Source organism: Mastigoproctus giganteus, chromosome 11 (assembly GCF_048544385.1).
Source record: "Mastigoproctus giganteus isolate SK-2022 chromosome 11, ASM4854438v1, whole genome shotgun sequence".
Lineage (NCBI taxonomy): Eukaryota > Metazoa > Arthropoda > Arachnida > Uropygi > Thelyphonidae > Mastigoproctus > Mastigoproctus giganteus.
The window spans coordinates 165,284,665-165,302,440 of record NC_143585.1 but is presented as its reverse complement, the minus strand read 5'-3'; the positions used below and the strand labels follow the sequence as shown (position 1 = coordinate 165,302,440).

At 41.5% G+C, this 17,776-nt stretch overlaps 1 protein-coding gene across 3 annotated transcripts in view; it reads left to right on the top strand.

Annotated features, from left to right (window-relative positions):
- Positions 1-17,776, top strand: part of LOC150078551 (prolactin-releasing peptide receptor-like) — a 387,330-nt gene that overhangs the window by 90,717 nt on the left and 278,837 nt on the right. The window contains exon 2 of one of the 3 annotated variants that reach the window (XM_090385523.1): positions 13,416-14,381. The exons of the other annotated variants lie outside the window; for them this stretch is intronic. The gene's annotated coding sequence lies outside the window, so the exon portion shown is untranslated. The remainder of the gene's footprint in view (positions 1-13,415; positions 14,382-17,776) is intronic. 3 annotated transcript variants of the gene reach the window in all.

Here is a 17,776-nt window from a genome sequence, read left to right as displayed (position 1 = left end):
CTAGAATTTGATGGGTGACAGACGGTAGCAATGCTTTCTCCAGAATTTTTAGCAATACAGAGGCGCAAGCGATGGGCCTATGTTGGCTTGGGAGCGTCGATTGTTGGTGCTTAGGAAGGGGCCAGACAGAGTACCTGTTCCACTGGGGTGGAAAGAAGTGAACTTCGAGGCATCTGTTGTATAGGTTGAGGAGTGAGTCGATGATGAAGACATTTAAACATTTGATTATGAACTGGGGGATGCCATCGTCACCGTTGGTTGTTGTGAGAGGGAGAGTATTAATGGCCTGCATCAGTTGTTGCTTAGAAATTCGGATCGTAGCGAGACTATCAGTGAGATGAGAGCGGTTGAGCAGTGGCCGATTAGGTAGAGCTGGAGGTTGATTAGAAAATCTGGCAACGTAGTTGAGCCAGTCAATTGGGTCGATGTTGCTGGAAGAACTAGCCTTTGTTCTCAAAAATGGTTTTCCCCTTTTTAGGGTTCTTTCGAGGTGCCTTTTAATTGCAGCTGATTTGTTTCTGTTGAATTCGGCCCTCGCTTTGGAGAATGAAATGCGGTCTTGGACATTGCCGGAAGCTTTCCACTTGGCGTGTGGTAATTGTTTGTAGTGGAAACTTTGGTTGAGCTGGGGAGTCCGCCATGCTCCGGAGCGCGGAGTAATGGTGACTGTCTTGGTAGAGGTGTGAAGGGCTATGGTATTGATCCCTTTGGTCATTAAATCGATTGCGAGGCTCAGTTCACGTCCATCTAAGATGTTCCATGGGACTGTGGATGCCGCTTCAATGCAGAGTGCTGGATTCAGGAATTTTGGAGCGGTGACCTTTTTCCCAGATTTGGTTTTGGGGGTATTGAAATATTTTTTGGGTAGGAGAGCTGTAAATATGATTGGTTGGTGGTCTGATTGAAACATGTCGGCTGTGGTTTCTTCGAGTTGGCATGTTGCCGAGGAATAGACTATGTCCAGTAGGTTTTGGTCTCTGAAGGTGATCCATAGTTGAGAACCCTGTCCTAAAGCCAGCTTGCTCTTTCGGTTGATTCTCATCAAGTATTCATTCTAATCTGTTAGTAGTGACCCTTGTGAACAACTTGTAGATGTGGGATAACAAGCTAATTGGTCTATAATTTCCAATTTCTGATTTATCTCCTTTCTTATATGCAGAAAAACTATGTCTGCATTAATACACTGCTTAGGCGTCACACCTTTTATAATGCACTTTGTGAAGAGTCTTGCCAATTTTTGTGTTATCTCTCTTCCTCCCAATTTTAACAACTCTACAGTAACTTCATCTTCCCCGGGGCTTTCTGATTCTTCCTTTTCTTCAATGCATGTTCTACCTCATCAGGAAGAATATCGGGTATGTAGTATGTGTTGCTACTTTGCAATAAATCTTCCTCACTGCTGGCATCATTCCCTCGCTTCTTGTTTAATTCTCTATAATATAAGTACACCATCGCTATTCTTCAGTTTCAGTATCATTTGTCTTTCTGTATTACTGCTCATGGCTGCTGATTTAAATCCTTTGTTTTCCTTTAATGGTTGTTCTGCTTTTCTTGTGTTAAATCTTCTTATGTCCTCTCTGAGTCTCTTTCTAATGGCTTTGGATAACTCAGTATACTCAATTTTTTCCTTGTCAGTATTTATCTTGCTCTTCATTTTTCGCCTTCGGTTCATCATAACAAGTGTTTCTTGACTAATTTTTTTTTTTTTGGATTTCTTTTTCCCTATATATAGGTTTCTTGGGCTTTATCACTTTCAAAAAGTTGTAATATTCCTCGTCGATATCTTGGTCCTGAGCAGTCTGCAGAAGCTCAAACTTGTTCTTAAATTCCAGTACATATTGCCTTTTCTCCTCTTCTGTTATCTCAAAGACCTTTGTATTATTTACTCGAGTCAGTTTTTTCCTTTCCTTTCCTACATCTATATCAAGTGTACATCTTACCATTCTGTGATCACTTCCAACATTTACCTTATTCAGGACGGTAACATCATTATTATTATCATTAGCCATATGGTGCAAGGGGAAGCCTGAGGCTTTTGCTGCACCAGCCAAAAAAAAAAAAAAAAAAATCTAATTTACCCTAAGAGAGAGAGAAAGAAGTAGAAGGAAATCACCAAGGAAGAGAACAATGATGATAACCAGCTCAGGACCCTGTGTGTGCCAAACCCATGCTCACCAAATGTGAGCCCCTGGGGTTACAATATATCTTCTGTTAGTGAGGATGAAGTCGATTTCATTAGTTGTTAATACATTTGGACTCTTCCATATCCACTTTCTGTTCACCCTTTTCTTGAAAAAAGTGTTCATTACTGACAATCCTTGAGATTCTTCAAATTCCACAAGTCTTTCGCCTCTTTCCTTTCTTTCACCAATTCCAAAATTTCCTATAGTTCCCCTTTCTGCGCTGTTTTGCCTATTTCCAACATTAGAATTGAAGTCTCCCATAGTAAGATTGTAGTGGGTTTTCTGCTCATCTAGAAGTCTTTCAATTTCGGTGTACATTTCTTCAACCTCTTCATCATCATGGCTTGAGGTTGGTCCATAAATCATTATAAACTTTAGCTTGTACCTCTTAGAAACCTTGAGTATTAGTCTTAACACCCTTGGTGATGCACTTTTGAATTCCAAAATGTTGTTTTTTAAATCGTTATGGACCAGAAACTCAATTCTACATTCACTTCTTTCACTGTTTCCATTGGTGTACAGCACATTTCCCCTTGATAAACTTATAAGTGATTCATTTCTTCTTCTTGTTTCAGCCAAACTGATGATAAACATAAAAAAGGCACCTGGGGTGGATGGGATCTATCCAGTTATATTAAAGGAGGCAGCAAAGGAAGTATGCAAACCCCTAGCCATAATTATGAGAGCTTCTTTGGACTCAGGGGAGGTACCCATAGACTGGAGATGTGCAAATGTAACCCCAATTCACAAAGGAGGATCAAAGGCTGACCCAAGTAATTATAGACCTGTTAGTTTAACTTCTGTTCCAGGTAAATTAATGGAGGCACTGGTTAAAGAAGCACTGCAGGATCATCTAGACAAGAATTCAGTTATAGCTCAGACGCAGCATGGTTTTGTTAAGGGCAGGTCTTGCCTGACCAATTTGATTGTATACTATGATGTAGTCACAAAAGAACTGGATGCAGGGAATAACTTTGATATTATAAATTTGGATCTTAGAAAGGCTTTTGATACTGTTGCACATGGAAGACTGCTGCACAAATTGGAGCAGTGTGGCATTGGAGGCAAATTGCTGCTATGGATAAGGGGTTGGTTGAGTGGCAGAAGACAGAGAGTGGTAATCAATGGACACTGCTCAACGTGGACTAATGTTATTAGTGGAGTTCCTCAAGGTTCAGTGTTGGGTCCGTTGTTGTTTTCGGTGTTTATGAATGATATTGATGATGGGATATCAAGTTTCATATCCAAGTTTGCAGATGATACAAAGGTTGGCAGGGTCGTTAAGGACACTACTGACGCTATGCTGCTGCAACAGGATCTGGAAAGGTTGAACAGATGGGCTGAGAGGCGGCAAATGAAGTTTAACATTGACAAATGTAAAGTACTACATATGGGAAACAGTAACCCCAGAGCAATGTATCAACTCTGCGGTACTACACTGACAGTGGTGGAGAATGAAAAGGACCTGGGGGTAATTGTGCAGGCAGATATGAAGTTCTCTGAGCAGTGCAGACGAGCTGCAAGAGTAGCTCATGGTGTCTTGTCAATGATATACAGGAATTTTTCTAGCAGGGATAAGGAGGTGATTATTCCCTTGTATAAGGCAATGGTTAGGCCACATCTTGAGTACTGTATACAGGTCTGGAGGCCTCATTTCAAGAAGGATGTAGAACTGCTGGAACGGGTACAGAGAAGGGCAACAAGATTAGTGAATGGAACAAAGGGTTGCTCTTACGAAGAAAGGCTTAAGTTTTGCAAATTACAGAGTCTGGAGACTAGGCACCGGTGAGGTGATCTGATAGAGGTGTATAAGGCTTTGAATGGTTTGAGCATGCTCAATGCCAATGGGAATCTTCATCTTGCTCAGAATAATCACCTCAGAGGGCATAAATTCAAATTGAGGAAGGACGGATGTCGGATAGATGTGCGGAAATTTGCCTTTGGCCAGCGGGTGGTTGGTTGGTGGAACCGACTTCCATCACTTGTTGTAGAAGTTGATAGCCTAAACAAATTTAAAGCTCAACTGGACAGGTATTTCGAACGAACAGATGGGTGAAATGGGAGTGGTTTTTTTTTTTTTTTTTTTTTTTTTTGGCTGATGCTGAATAAGCTTGCTTTCTTGCATCATATGCCTCTACTAATGCTAATGCTAATGCTAATATTCCAATTCACATTTTCTAATTCCTTTTCCAGCTCTAATATCATGTCTTCACTGATGAGTGATCTTACGTTATAACAGGCCGAGTTCAGTTTCCGTGCATGACAGCCTGTTTGTACCCAGAGATTCTTAGCACCCTCTGCTTCCACTCTGATCTTCTCGGTACCGTAAGGGGGGAGTGAAAGCTGCTGGGGACTGAAGGCCATTTGTTTTGTCGTGCTGTCATATGCTGGAGGGTTTGGTCTTTTCCTCTTCACGCTGACCAGGCGTCTTGAAGAGAACCACTCTACACGTTCGTTGCCACCTAAGTGACGTAACAGGGCTTGCCATCGAGAAGGTGTTCATGAGTGGATTTTAGGGAGGCAGGCCAACCGAACTTCTCCTAAATCTTCTGTAATAGAGAGATATTACATCCATCAGTATTTTAGGCTGAGTGTCTACACACCGGATACCTGTTCCCCTCTAAGCCCCAAAGAATATTCTCTCAACTAAATCGAAAAATTGTCTCCTCTTGAATTTCTTCAGAAACGAAACCATAATCCCTAAGATTCTTCTGGAAAAGATCCTCTACGATTTCTTCTTTGGTCATCTCTTTCGGGACGTCATATATTAAAATCGTTGAATACGAAAATCTTGCCTTCTCTGACTGCAAGCCTTTTCGTTAAAATATTAACAGACTCTGTCTTCTCCCCTCTATGTTCTTCCTCCTGGTGGGGCATGGGCGTGCCCCACTGATCTTCCCAGGGGTCATATTTCCCATCGAACTCCAACTCTGATTTTCACCCCCGTCTTCAGTCTCCCCCTACTCTGTCTAAGTCAACAGCGAATGTCCCACACAACCAAAATTTAAAGCATCCAAATTAATGTGCAAACTCTCTCGGTCTGGCAAACTTAACAGCGTCTCATCCCTTTTTTTTACCAGACTTTTCCCCCAGTCGTCAGTTTTCTCCCTTCTCTGCCTAAACACCAGCGAACGCCACACACATTGTCAAAAGTTTAAGAAATTGTCGAAATTCTAACTGCATACGTAAACCCCTCTCGGCCTAATCTTTCAACGACACTTCCCAATACTATTAAATTATTATTTTTTTTTTAGGTCCTCGCCACTGAGATCTCAGAAAATTAAGTGGCAGGACCTGCCAGATTGAAAACTTAAAATTACTGGGTACTTGGTCTGCCTCCACGGGGCTTAGTGTGGCTAACGTTGGGCTCCAGCATGGATCTAGCGGCTGAATGCCCCAAAGAACAACGATTCACAACATTATACTTACAAGATCCATACACCTTTAAATCTCTGGCCTTTACGGTGAACTGTTACACCTACAATAAAGCAATGCGAAAATGGGGGAAACTTCTGGTGCCGTTAGACACGAACACACTATACACTATATCTCGAATAAGAGCAGAGATTGTAACACTCTGGAACAAATTCGAAACTGTGCTATACGAAACCCGTGTACAATGTGAAAAGCCCAAAGCAAAACTGCGTGCATACCTGGAAGGGTGCACACTACTCCAGGCCTGCACTGACTGTGGGGCGAACCAAATAAATAAATAATAATAATAAATAAATATTCATTTATTGTAAATACAGCAAGCCCATCGCAGCACTATTATAATTCGTATTCATTCTTAATATATATATATACAGGGTGTTTCAGTTAAACGTTTCAGAACTTCTAAGAGGGGTAGGGTACATCCTGACAACTCGAAATCATATAGCAATGTGGGGTCGGAAATGCTTTCCTGAAGCGGTGTTGTACACAGAAGCACCATAAAGAAAAGAGACCGTAAGTGAGAAATCGTTTTAATAATACATGAAAAGAAGCAAAAGGTACATGGATTAAAGTAAGTGTTCGAAGTTTCTTCCACGGGCTACAATGCACGCCTCACATCTCCGACGCATGGACATCCGAACATTCTGGAATACTCCAGGCAGCGTGTCCAGACACAGCAACCGGAGGATTATGCACCTCGTATTGCTTTCGCACAGTGGTACCTTGGAAAATGTGCTACAAATCCCCTTTTTCCTGCTGAAGTGTTGTTTTCCGATGAGGCATCCTTCACAAGGGAAGGAATTTTCAACACGCATAACGACCATATCTGGGCGGTCGAGAACCTGCATGCAATACGACGTCGTGCAGCACAGATTCGATTTTCGGTCAATTTATGGGCCGGTATTATGGGAGATCACCTCATCGGACCTTACCTGTTACCGTGTCGTCTAACCGGACCTATCTACTTGATCTTTCTGCAGCAAGTATTGCCACAACTTTTGAGAGATGAACAGATTTCTGCATCGACGCAACACACAATGTGTTTCCAACACGATGGAGCCCCTGCCCATTATAGCGGAGATGTTCGTAACTACCTGGATGTCACATTTGATCGACAGTGGATCGGACGTGGTGGTCCCGTGCGTTGGCCTGCTCGGTCACCCGACCTATCATGTCTTGATTTTTATTTCTGGGGTCATATGAAATCGCTAGTTTATGAGACCCTGTTGACAATGCTGAGGAGCTGGTTGCAAGAATCGCAGTAGCTGCCGAAGAAATTCGAAATTCGCCTGGAGTATTCCAGAATGTTCGGATGTCCATGCGTCGGAGATGTGAGGCGTGCATTGTAGCCCGTGGAAGAAACTTCGAACACTTACTTTAATCCATGTACCTTTTGCTTCTTTTCATGTATTATTAAAACGATTTCTCACTTACGGTCTCTTTTCTTTTTATGGTGCTTCTGTGTACAACACCGCTTCAGGAAAGCATTTCCGACCCCACATTGCTATATGATTTCGAGTTGTCGGGATGTACCCTACCCCTCTTAGAAGTTCTGAAACGTTTAACTGAAACACCCTGTATATATTAAGAATGAATACGAATTATAATGATCAAAAATATATATTGCATAACTACACATTTAAATCTCGGATGCAGTTACTGGGTTGCAGGCAGGCAGCTGTTTTTATTTCTCATCATTTGATTGGAAATGGGACTTAGCATTAGCATTAGCATTAGTAGAGGCATTTGATGCAAGAAAGCAAGCTTATGCAGCATCAGCCAAAAAAAAAAAAAAAAAGTAACATAAATAAATAAAAATAACCACTTCCACTTCACCCCTCTGTTCGTTCGAAATACCTGTCCAGCTGAGCCTTAAACTTATTTAGGCTATCAACTTCCACGACAGGGGATGGAAGTCTGTTCCACCCACCAACCACCCGCTGGCTAAAGGCAAATTTCCGCACATCTATCCTACATCTGTCTTTCCTCAATTTGAATTTATGCCCTCTCAGGTGATTTTTCTGAGCTAGAGGAAGAATCCCATCAGCATTGAGCATGCTCAAACCATTCAAGGCTTTGTACACCTCTATCAGATCACCCCGCTGGTGCCTAGTTTCCAGACACTGTAATTTGCAAAACTTAAGCCTTTCTTCGTAAGAGAACCCCTTTGTCCCATTCACCAATCTAGTTGCCCTTCTCTGTACTCGTTCCAGCAGCTCTACATCCTTCCTGAAATGAGGCCTCCAGGCCTGTATACAGTACTCTAGGTGTGGCCTGACCATTGCCTTATACAAGGGAATAATCACCTCCTTATCCCTGCTAGAAAAATTCCTATATATCATTGACAATACACCATGAGCTACTCTCGCAGCTCGTCTGCACTGCTCAGAGAACTTCATATCTGCCTGCACCACCACCCCCAGGTCCCTTTCATTCTCTACCACTGTCAGTGTAGTACCACAGAGTTGATACGTTGCTCTGGGGTTGCTGTTTCCCATATGTAGTACTTTACATTTGTCAATGTTAAACTTCATTTGCCACCTCGAAGCCCATCTGCTCAACCTTTCCAAATCCTGTTGCAGCAGCATAGTGTCAGTAGTGTCCTTGACAACCCTGCCAACCTTCGTATCGTCTGCAAACTTGGACATTAAGCCTGATATACCATCATCAATATCATTTATAAATACAGAAAACAATAAAGGCCCCAATACTGAACCCTGAGGGACTCCACTAATAACATTAGTCCACGATGAGCAGTGTCCATTGATTACCACTCTCTGTCTTCTCCCCCTCAACCACCCCTTTATCCATAGCAGCAACTTGCCTCCAATGCCACACTGCTCCAATTTGTGCAGCAGTCTTCCATGTGCAACAGTATCAAAAGCCTTTCTAAGATCCAAGTATATAATATCAAAGTTATTCCCTGCATCCAGTTCTTGTGTGACTGCATCATAGTATCCAATCAAATTGGTCAGGCAAGACTTCCCCTTAACAAAACCATGCTGTGTCCTAGCTATAACTGAAGTCTTGTCTAGATGATCCTGCAGTGCTTCTTCCACCAGTGCCTCCATTAATTTTCCGGGAACAGAAGTTAAACTCACAGGTCTATAATTACTTGTGTCAGCCTTTGATCCCCCTTTGTGAATTGGGGTCACATTTGCACATCTCCAGTCAATGGGTACCTCCCCTGAGTCCAAGGAAGCTCTCATAATTATGGCTAAGGGTTTGCTTACCTCCTTTGCTGCCTCCTTTAATATAACTGGATAGATCCCATCTACCCCAGGTGCCTTTCTTGTGTTTATCTTCAACAATTTCTCCTCCACTTTGCTCTCAGTTATTACAAGATTCTCTAGCTTACTGCTAGAGTTGAATACACCTCTGGCATTCCCCTCGCTGAATAACTCCTCGTGTGTGAATGTCGATGCAAAATATTCATTTAGTTTGTTAGCTACCCGAGCAGGGTCATCAACAGTTGACCCATCGATCTCAAGTGGACCAATCTGATTCATCCCCTTCCTTCTAGAGTTTACATAAGTAAAGAACTCTTTGCTGTTTTTCTTCGCATCCCTTGCCAAGGATCTCTCGTAATCTGCCTTCGCCTGCCTAACCTCCTTTGTAACTTGGTTACAGATCAACTTGTATCTATCATAGGCATCCGTGTCACGTGTTAATTTGTATGTATCCCATGCATTTTTCTTCTCTGCCATATGCCTCATTAGTTCATCTGACAACCATTTAGGCCTAAACCTTGAACAATATTTCTTAGTTGGTATGTAAAGCCTAGTAGCTTCCACGATAAGTTCTTTGAATGCTTCCCATTTTGAATTTGCTGTTGGCAATATCATCAGTTGATCCCACTGTATAGAATTTAAATACTGTCTCAGTCCATTGTAGTCGCCTTTACGAAAGCAATACCCCTTCCCTTTACCCCTAATGGTAGTTACCTCTTTGAGTAACTCCCACTTCAGCACACTGTGATCACTGCCACCAAGTGGTTCATTTATCTGCAGATTCTTAATGCATGAAGAATCACTACTGATAATCAAATCAAGAGTATTACTCCCTCTAGTTGCCTCCCGAACATGCTGATGTAGAAAACAATCATCCAATAAATCCACAAAAGCCTTGCTACTGTGTGAGTGACCAGCCCCCAAATTCCAGTCAATATCTGGGAAATTAAAATCCCCCATTATAAGACTCTCTGATTTACTGGCCCACTCTATTTCTCCGAACAGTTTCTTATTATACTCATCAGAGTCATTAGGCCTATAGCACACTCCTACTCTCAATTTTGATCTCCCAATGCTTATGTCACACCAAACTGACTCGACACTGCACTGTCCAGCGATGTCGACTGGCTTCACTTCCTTGGATTTTATGTGTTTCTTAATTAATAGCATAACCCCTCCTCCCTTCCTATTCTGTCTATCCTTTCTGTACACATTGTACTCCCCAAATTCCAGTTCTGCATTTCTTATATCTGTGTGACACCACGTCTCTGAAATCCCCACAATATCTGCCTTTGATGTTTTGAGCAATACCTCAAATTCATCAAATTTATTTACTAAACTCCTAGCATTGGTGTACACACAAGTATACATGCACCTGTTCTTTTTCTTAGCTACCCTAACACAACCCATGTGTTTACTTGTACCCCAATGACTTATTTATTACTCTAGGCCTGCCCTGAATGTGGGGCAAACCAGATGCAACAGCGTGTCCCGACATAAGCCGAGACGCTGAGAAAACCCTCTAGTAAACCAAGCAACAGCCAACCAGCAAAAAATAAAACCATTTTCACAACACGGCACCTCGTTCTTCTCAAGCTGGCCACCTCTGAAGCATCGCAGACAAGCAAGCAAGCAGATTAAGGAAACGATAATTGCTAATCTATTCAACGACCTAAAAACTGCACAAATCAAGTCTATTAGGAAAACAAGGAACATGAGAGTGATTATTGAAATTGCGACTGAGGAAGACGCAGCCAGAATGCTCAGCAGCACCAAAATCAATCCTCCTGAAAGAGCATCTCGACTTGAATAGACCACTACTAATCAAGAATCACAACGATCAAACTGGTAACACAGTTAAAATACCTTGGCATATACCTGGATAAAAACCTCTCCTTTCAATCCCACCTGCTCTACATACCGAAAAGGATGAAAAGTTATACCGTGTTAGTCGGAAGAATAACAAGAAACGACTGGGGGAATAAAAAGGAGAACCTTCACCCTATTCTACAGAGCAGTATTTATATGAACTGTTGAAAGGAGGGTAGAAACAATTCAGCACTCTTTTTTTTACTTACTACCACACGGGAGTGCGCTCCGTCAGTATGCACTCCCTTCAGGTCCTTGCGGGTGCCCTCCAGCTGAACCTGGAGGTCATCCGATGGGGCATGCTATGTAACCTGAACAATGGGAAAACTTTAACCTTCCTAGATATAACTAACAACCGGCCAATAGAAGAAAAACTACTCACGATATATATCTACAACAGGTCTGGCAACAGAGATGTGAGATCTTTGGAAAAGGGGCAATTTACCAATAAATTTATACCGGATGTAGGCAAAACCTAAAAATCCCCAACCTGACTATCCCCAAGCCTGAGGCCTACATACCTATTAACTGGCCATGGCGAATCAACTAGAGACTTGCTACTCTGGGGCTCACCGACGACCCACACTGCTCCTGTGGAAAACTGGAAACATGGGACCACCTCATGCACAACTATTCCCCTCTATGAGGATATCTTATCCATCCTGATCACAGAAATCCACTTTATCCTCAGAGACCAAGAGCAATACCTCTTGGAGTGAGAAGAAAACTACACAGCTTTCTCAAATACACCCAAAATGGGGGTAGACTGAAGACTGGGGGAGAAAAGGCAGAAGTATGAGGACGTTAGGGAAGGCGACCCCAATCAGTCAATGAGGCAGGCCCATGCCTCACCAAGAGAAGTTCTGTCTCCTCTCCTCCCCTCTCCCCATGTGTGGTACCTATAACCCCCCCGCCAGGGGTGAGAGGTTATAGGTACAAATCGCCAGATGGCGCTGGCAGCAGAGCTGCAGGTCGGTGCAGAGTCCACATCACGTAAGTGTCGTATCTGGTGAAGACATCGTTCCTGGCACACAGGTCGTGTCCAGGTTGTACTATCAGTTTTTTTTTCTTCCCAAAGCTTGGTTTTGTCGTTTGTGGATGTATACCTCAGTTGCTACTGGAGGGTTATTCGACGTCAGAATTATGTCTTATTTGAGCGCGGGAAGGTTTTTCGTCTCTCGAACAGATCGTAGATGGAAAAAAAAAAAAAAAAAAACTATTATTTTTTAGGCCACCCGAATGATGAAATTCATCTGCCGTGCTGTGTATCTTATGTCTGTTAATTGCGTGTGTTCTATGGTCGATTTGTCTGTATTGGTGGAAGAAAAACCCCAGTTTCTGTGGGTTTGCTATCTACGCCTGAGACCAACTAACTCAGCCACGGAGTGAAAAAAGCCCATTAAAGTTCCTCACGTCATCGACGGGATTCGAACCCGGGCCTTTTCCACCAGGTGTGGGGAGGACGGTGACGATACCATTGTGCTACCCACGCAGACGCGTGGGCAGCACAATGGTATCGGAATGGCAGGGGAAGTCTAAGTGTTTTTAGGGTCAAGCGGTACCAGGGGTTTCCACCATCTCCGCGTAGTTTACGTTCTGGTATGTTACAGTACACTGTAAATGCAGAGATTTAAAAGTGTATGGACCTTGGATCGTGTAATGTCGTGTACCATTGTTCTTCTGGCCATTTTTCTTCTGGTAAGTGGAGCCAAAGGGCCCCACTTACGTCCCGTGGAAGCAGGCCAGGAACTTAATAGTTCCTGGCCTGCGCCTCTGCGGTTCTCGAGGCGCATGCGGCTCTTTAACTTTTATCCCCCATGAAGCACAATTTGAAGTGGATTTAGAGGACTTAAAAATCAAAGACATGTGGAGTGCAAGACTAAAATGCCTTAAAACTGAAATTGACGACTTGGAGAGTCACAAGGCTGCCCTTGCAATTCTACACAAATGGACGGCGATAGATGAGTTGAAAAAGCAAGACCTTACTTGACACGTATATCTTCTTCTTCTTCTTCTTCTTCTTCTTCTTCTTCTTCTTTAATGCTGCCGAATGGCGTTTGCGACTTCGTTTTGATATTGTTCTCTGTCTAGCGCTGCGTGTAGAATTTGTGCTGTTGTCATGTGAAGCCAGGTGTTGATGTTATCTAGCCATGCCATTTTCGGTCTGCCTGGGCGTTTCTTGCCTTCGATCTTTCCCTCCAGGATGAGTGGTAGTAGGTGATATTTTTGTTGGTTCCTAGCGATGTGACCTAGGTATTTGCATTTATATAAATTTGAAAAAAAAAAAAATTGTGTTTGGACTTCTCTCAGTTTTTGGCTCGACGAATTTCTGCGGGAAAATATTTTCGAACATGAACTATATTAAAAATAAATCAAGAAGCCATCTGAGCAATGCGAGTCTTTCAACATGCTTAAAGATGAAAATTATGGTACACTCGCCTGATGTTGAGAGACTCGTTTAAGAAGTTCAGCAGAAAAAGTCACATTACTTTGTACCTAATTGAATGTTTGTTATGCTTTTTTTCAGTATTAATAAATAATATTAAAAAAAAATAATATTATATATATATTTTTTTTTTTAATAAAACACCTTCCTACTCTATTCTATTTCTTAAAAAACTCCCCCACCCCTCCTTCTCCTCCCAGCTTGAGCTGAAGTGCGGCATTTCGGATTTTCTTTTTTTTTTTTTTTAGTTAGATCAAAAATGGCTCTTCACTCAAAAAAGTCTGCCGATCCCTGTGCTGGAACAAAAGTACAAGTCGTCCCAGAACTGTAGAACATATGCAGCAGGCAAATCTCAGGAGTCTCCGCAAATCGACTAACAAGGCCAGTAGACACTTTTCTATGGGATTTCACAGAAAATTTGGCATATTCTCAAAAGGCGATTCTCTATGCGCCCTTACAAAATTCATTTGTTACAAGCCCTAAAACGACGCGACAAAGTTTCTAGGTACGAATTTTGCTGTAACATCAGCAAATTGTGTGATACTGTTGAAAATTTCTCGGACAGAATTACCTCTGAAAGATTTACAGGACAGATTTACCTCTGAAACCAGGTTCCATCTTAGTGGTAAAATGAATTGACGCGACATTCGTATCTAGGAGAGTGAGAATCCACATGAAACTGCGGAACATGAATGGGACAGTCCAAAATTAAACATTTTCTGTGAATGAATCATTTACCGTCCCTTCTTTTCGCCGAAGACACTGTGAATGGCAGTTCCTAACTTGGCATGCCGATCGAGTAGCTGCTGACGCAGCTGACACAAAACGGAAACAACTTCATTTTACAGCAAGATGAGGCTCTGCCACATTTCCTCAGGGAGGTGCAAACGTTTGTGAATGGCAATTATCTCCGTATCTGGATTGACGTGCTTCCCCGTGACGAGAAACCTTTACTTCATTGGCCACCGAGATCACCGGACCTTACTCCCTTAGTTTTTTATCTGTGGGGTTTTGTGAAAGATTTGGTGTTTGTGTCCTCCTTACCTGTCACTTTGCAAGAGTTGCGGAGACGTATCACTGCAGCTATTTCTCAGATCAACAACAATATGCTGGAGAAAGTGTGACATGAATTTGATTACTAAATTGACCACATTTGATTACCTAACACTCCTTCAATATGGGCCCCACACGTGGGGGCCCATATTGAAGGACGGTGAGGTATGTATGTTTTCAAATAAACTGTTAAAGTTATCGACAACATTTTGACTGACCTATTTTAGAATCTTGAAAATTCCCTTGTTGTGTTTAATTTTTTTTAATACTCTGTCCCAGATCGCGTTGGTTGCACAGTTCGTACGCCGGCCATCCTCTCTACACCGGATGGAAACGACTTAAGTTCCATGCCATGTGAGGAATTTTTATGGAGCTTTTTCATAACGCGTCTAAGTTAGTCGGTCCCTGGCGAGGGTAGCATTGTTTTTTTTTTTTTTTTTTCCCGGAAACAATCAGTCAGTGCTGGTTTTCCTTCCAGCAAACAGAAAATCGACCACAGTAGAACACACTCAATTTAAGAGACAATATACACAAAGCAATATAACCTTAATCGCTGATACTCCTAAACAATTATCCCTACTCGGACAACATTTAATATGTCATTAACCATCTTAGTAGATCATGATATTAAATGTTCTCTGGCCAACAAAAATACAACTGGCTTCGTTGACCTTGATTTGCAGAAAGCCTTTTACACTATACCATACAGCAAGTTATCTGACAAGTTAAATCACATTGGAATTAAAGTTCAAGCTCAAGCTTTTCCCTTAATTATTTTTTTATTGATAAACAAACCAAGTGTGCTATAGACGTAATTACTCGGATTTTTTCTTTCATTCAGAGCGGGGGGATCCCATGGGCCTCTTTGGATCCCTTTCTGTTTATTTTGTAGGATTGTTTAATGCAAGGAGATGTAAAGTTATTGACATAAGCTGATGATATTAAGATTGCTAAACTTCGGTATTTCGAAGCATATTCGGTATATCATAATTTCTGTTTATAAATGGATCATAAATAATGGATTAATTATCAGCATTAATAAATGGTGCCTGATACCAATTATTAACTATTCCCAAGTAAAAAGTTAATTGAGTTTCATTATAAATTGGAGAATCAGATTATTGAAAGATTTGGGAGTCTGTTTTGGGACTGGACTTCTCTAAGCGGCGCTTCTCAGAGCACATTAATAAAAAATCAGATAAAGCATCCAAAAACCCTCGGATTTCTTAATTTTATGCATGCTTATTAACAGTAATACTCATTATGGAGTACAACTCTGAGGTCTGAAATCCTCATCAGCAATATCTTCTCAAAAATTGAGGTCACTAAAAAACAATATGATCAGATGCCTAGGGTATAAATCCAAGTTAGAATATCAAAGCATTTCCTACAATGAATGGTGTGAACCTTTTGGACCGCATCCATTATTTCTTGGAAAACTGGATACACCAGATTTGTTATTTTTGATTAATTTTGGATGATCTCCCTACCTTTGAGAAAATATGAATTGTTTGTTACAATACCATGTCACTCTAATAATTTATGAATTTTTTAATAGGACATCCACAGTTTTGTGAAATGTAGTGAGTAACGTGATGGATCTTTAAAAATCTGAAAAATGACTGAATAATTGATGTGCAATAATTTTAAAAAAACATCACTGCTTTTTATGGCTTTCACGTTTTTATTTCGGTTTTTTTTTTTTTTTCGTTTCTCTTCAAGGATTCCTTTAAAAATCGGGAACGCTGAATAAACAATTAAATGGAACGTTTTGAAACTGACTGCTTAATTTTTCTGTTTTTTTAACTTTTTTTTTTTTTTTTTTTTTTTATGAGAACCCCAAACACGAGAGGTATTAGAACCTATAGTACTTAGTACCGTGCTTGGGGTTGGAGGTTGAGAAGACGAAAGAAGATATTTGTTGACATTGGACTTGAACTTCTGTAGATTGCAATTTTCAGGAAATACGTATGAAGGAAGGTTTTTCCAGAAAACGACAGTTGAATGAATAAATGAGGAAGATGAAAAGTTGGTTCTGTGGGTTTGCAGTTGGACAGTAAATGGATGTTGGCTGGTGGCGGCAAGTGTTTGGACTGTTTTGAAAGAGAGGGCGGGAATTATAGAAGGCAGTTCAGACGAACAGTGCCCATGGAATTATCTGTAGAAGAGGCATGCAGCAGAAACAGAACGCCTATGAGAGAGCGAGTGGAGAGACTCTGTTAGGATGAATCATTAATTAACCTAACTGGCCTCTTTTGAATGGAATATTCCTCCTATGGAATATTGTTCCCAGATGTGGGAACAATATTCCATAGCAGGGCGGATTTGCGATTCATACAGAGTGAGCAGCTGTTTGGAAGAAAAGTAACGCTGAGAGCAAAAGAGAAAACCAAGTTTTTAAGATGCAGAGGAAGCAATATTTGTAATGTGCTTGTGCCAAGAGAGATTAGAAGTCAGGGTAATCCCAAAAAAATGATATATATCATTTTGCCTAGAAATCGGAGTGTCACTAAAGATAAGCATAGGAGCAGAAGACTCCTTTTTGCGAGATATAAGACAAGACTGAGTTTTAGAAGGGTTGAAATCAACTAAGTTGTCTTTGCCCCACTAGAGAATTACCTGAAGATCGGCATTTAAGGAATTGGTAGCAGATTTTCGAGAAGTTCAAACTGATTGAGCAGGACAAGGTTTCCCAAATTGGAAAGTTGAATGCAATTTGCTATCATCGGCAAAACTATGGATAGGATTTCCAGTCAATGGAAGAAGGTCATTGATATACAAAAGGAATAGAGTGGGGGAAAGAAGTGAACCTTGGGGAACACCGGCATTAGTGGAGAAGTTAGAAGACAGAGAGCCATCTACCATCACCCTCAGTGAGCGATCAGAGAGAAAACTGGATAACCAATTACTAAAAACAGTTGGCAAACCATAAGATGGAAGCTTGTTTAGAAGACCTTTATGCCAAACACCATCAAAAGCCTTTGAGATGTCAAGAGCAACTTGTGTTTCACCGAAACTTTCCATTGAATTAGTCCATAAATGGTTAACAAAAGCCAGAATATCACCAGTGGATCGACACTGACGGAATTCATACTGGCGATCGTTGATCAGATGGAAGGTTTCTAGGTAGTTTAAGAGTTGGCGGTTAATTGATTTCTACCTTACTTTAGAAAGAGTAGAAGTAATAGCAATGGGACGATAATTGGATGGGTGGGATTTGTCACCCTTTTTAGGAACTGGCTGGATATGAGCAAATTTCCAAGCAGAAGGAAAAACACCTTTGGAATAAGAAAGGGAAAAGAGGCGGCAAAGAATAGGAGTAAGTTCAGGAGCACAGGTTTCGAGAACAAGTGGAGAAATACCATCAGGACCTGGAGCTTTCTTAGCATCAAGATTCATCAAAATCCTTCTGATATCCTTTTGTCGGAAGACCACGGGAGGCATTGAATGGAGCGTGTTGGGAATGGTGGGAGGTGTTTTACCAAGATCATAAATACATGAGCTGGAAGAAAAATGGGATGCTAGCAGGTCAGCTTTATCCTTGGCTGAAGTGACAACAG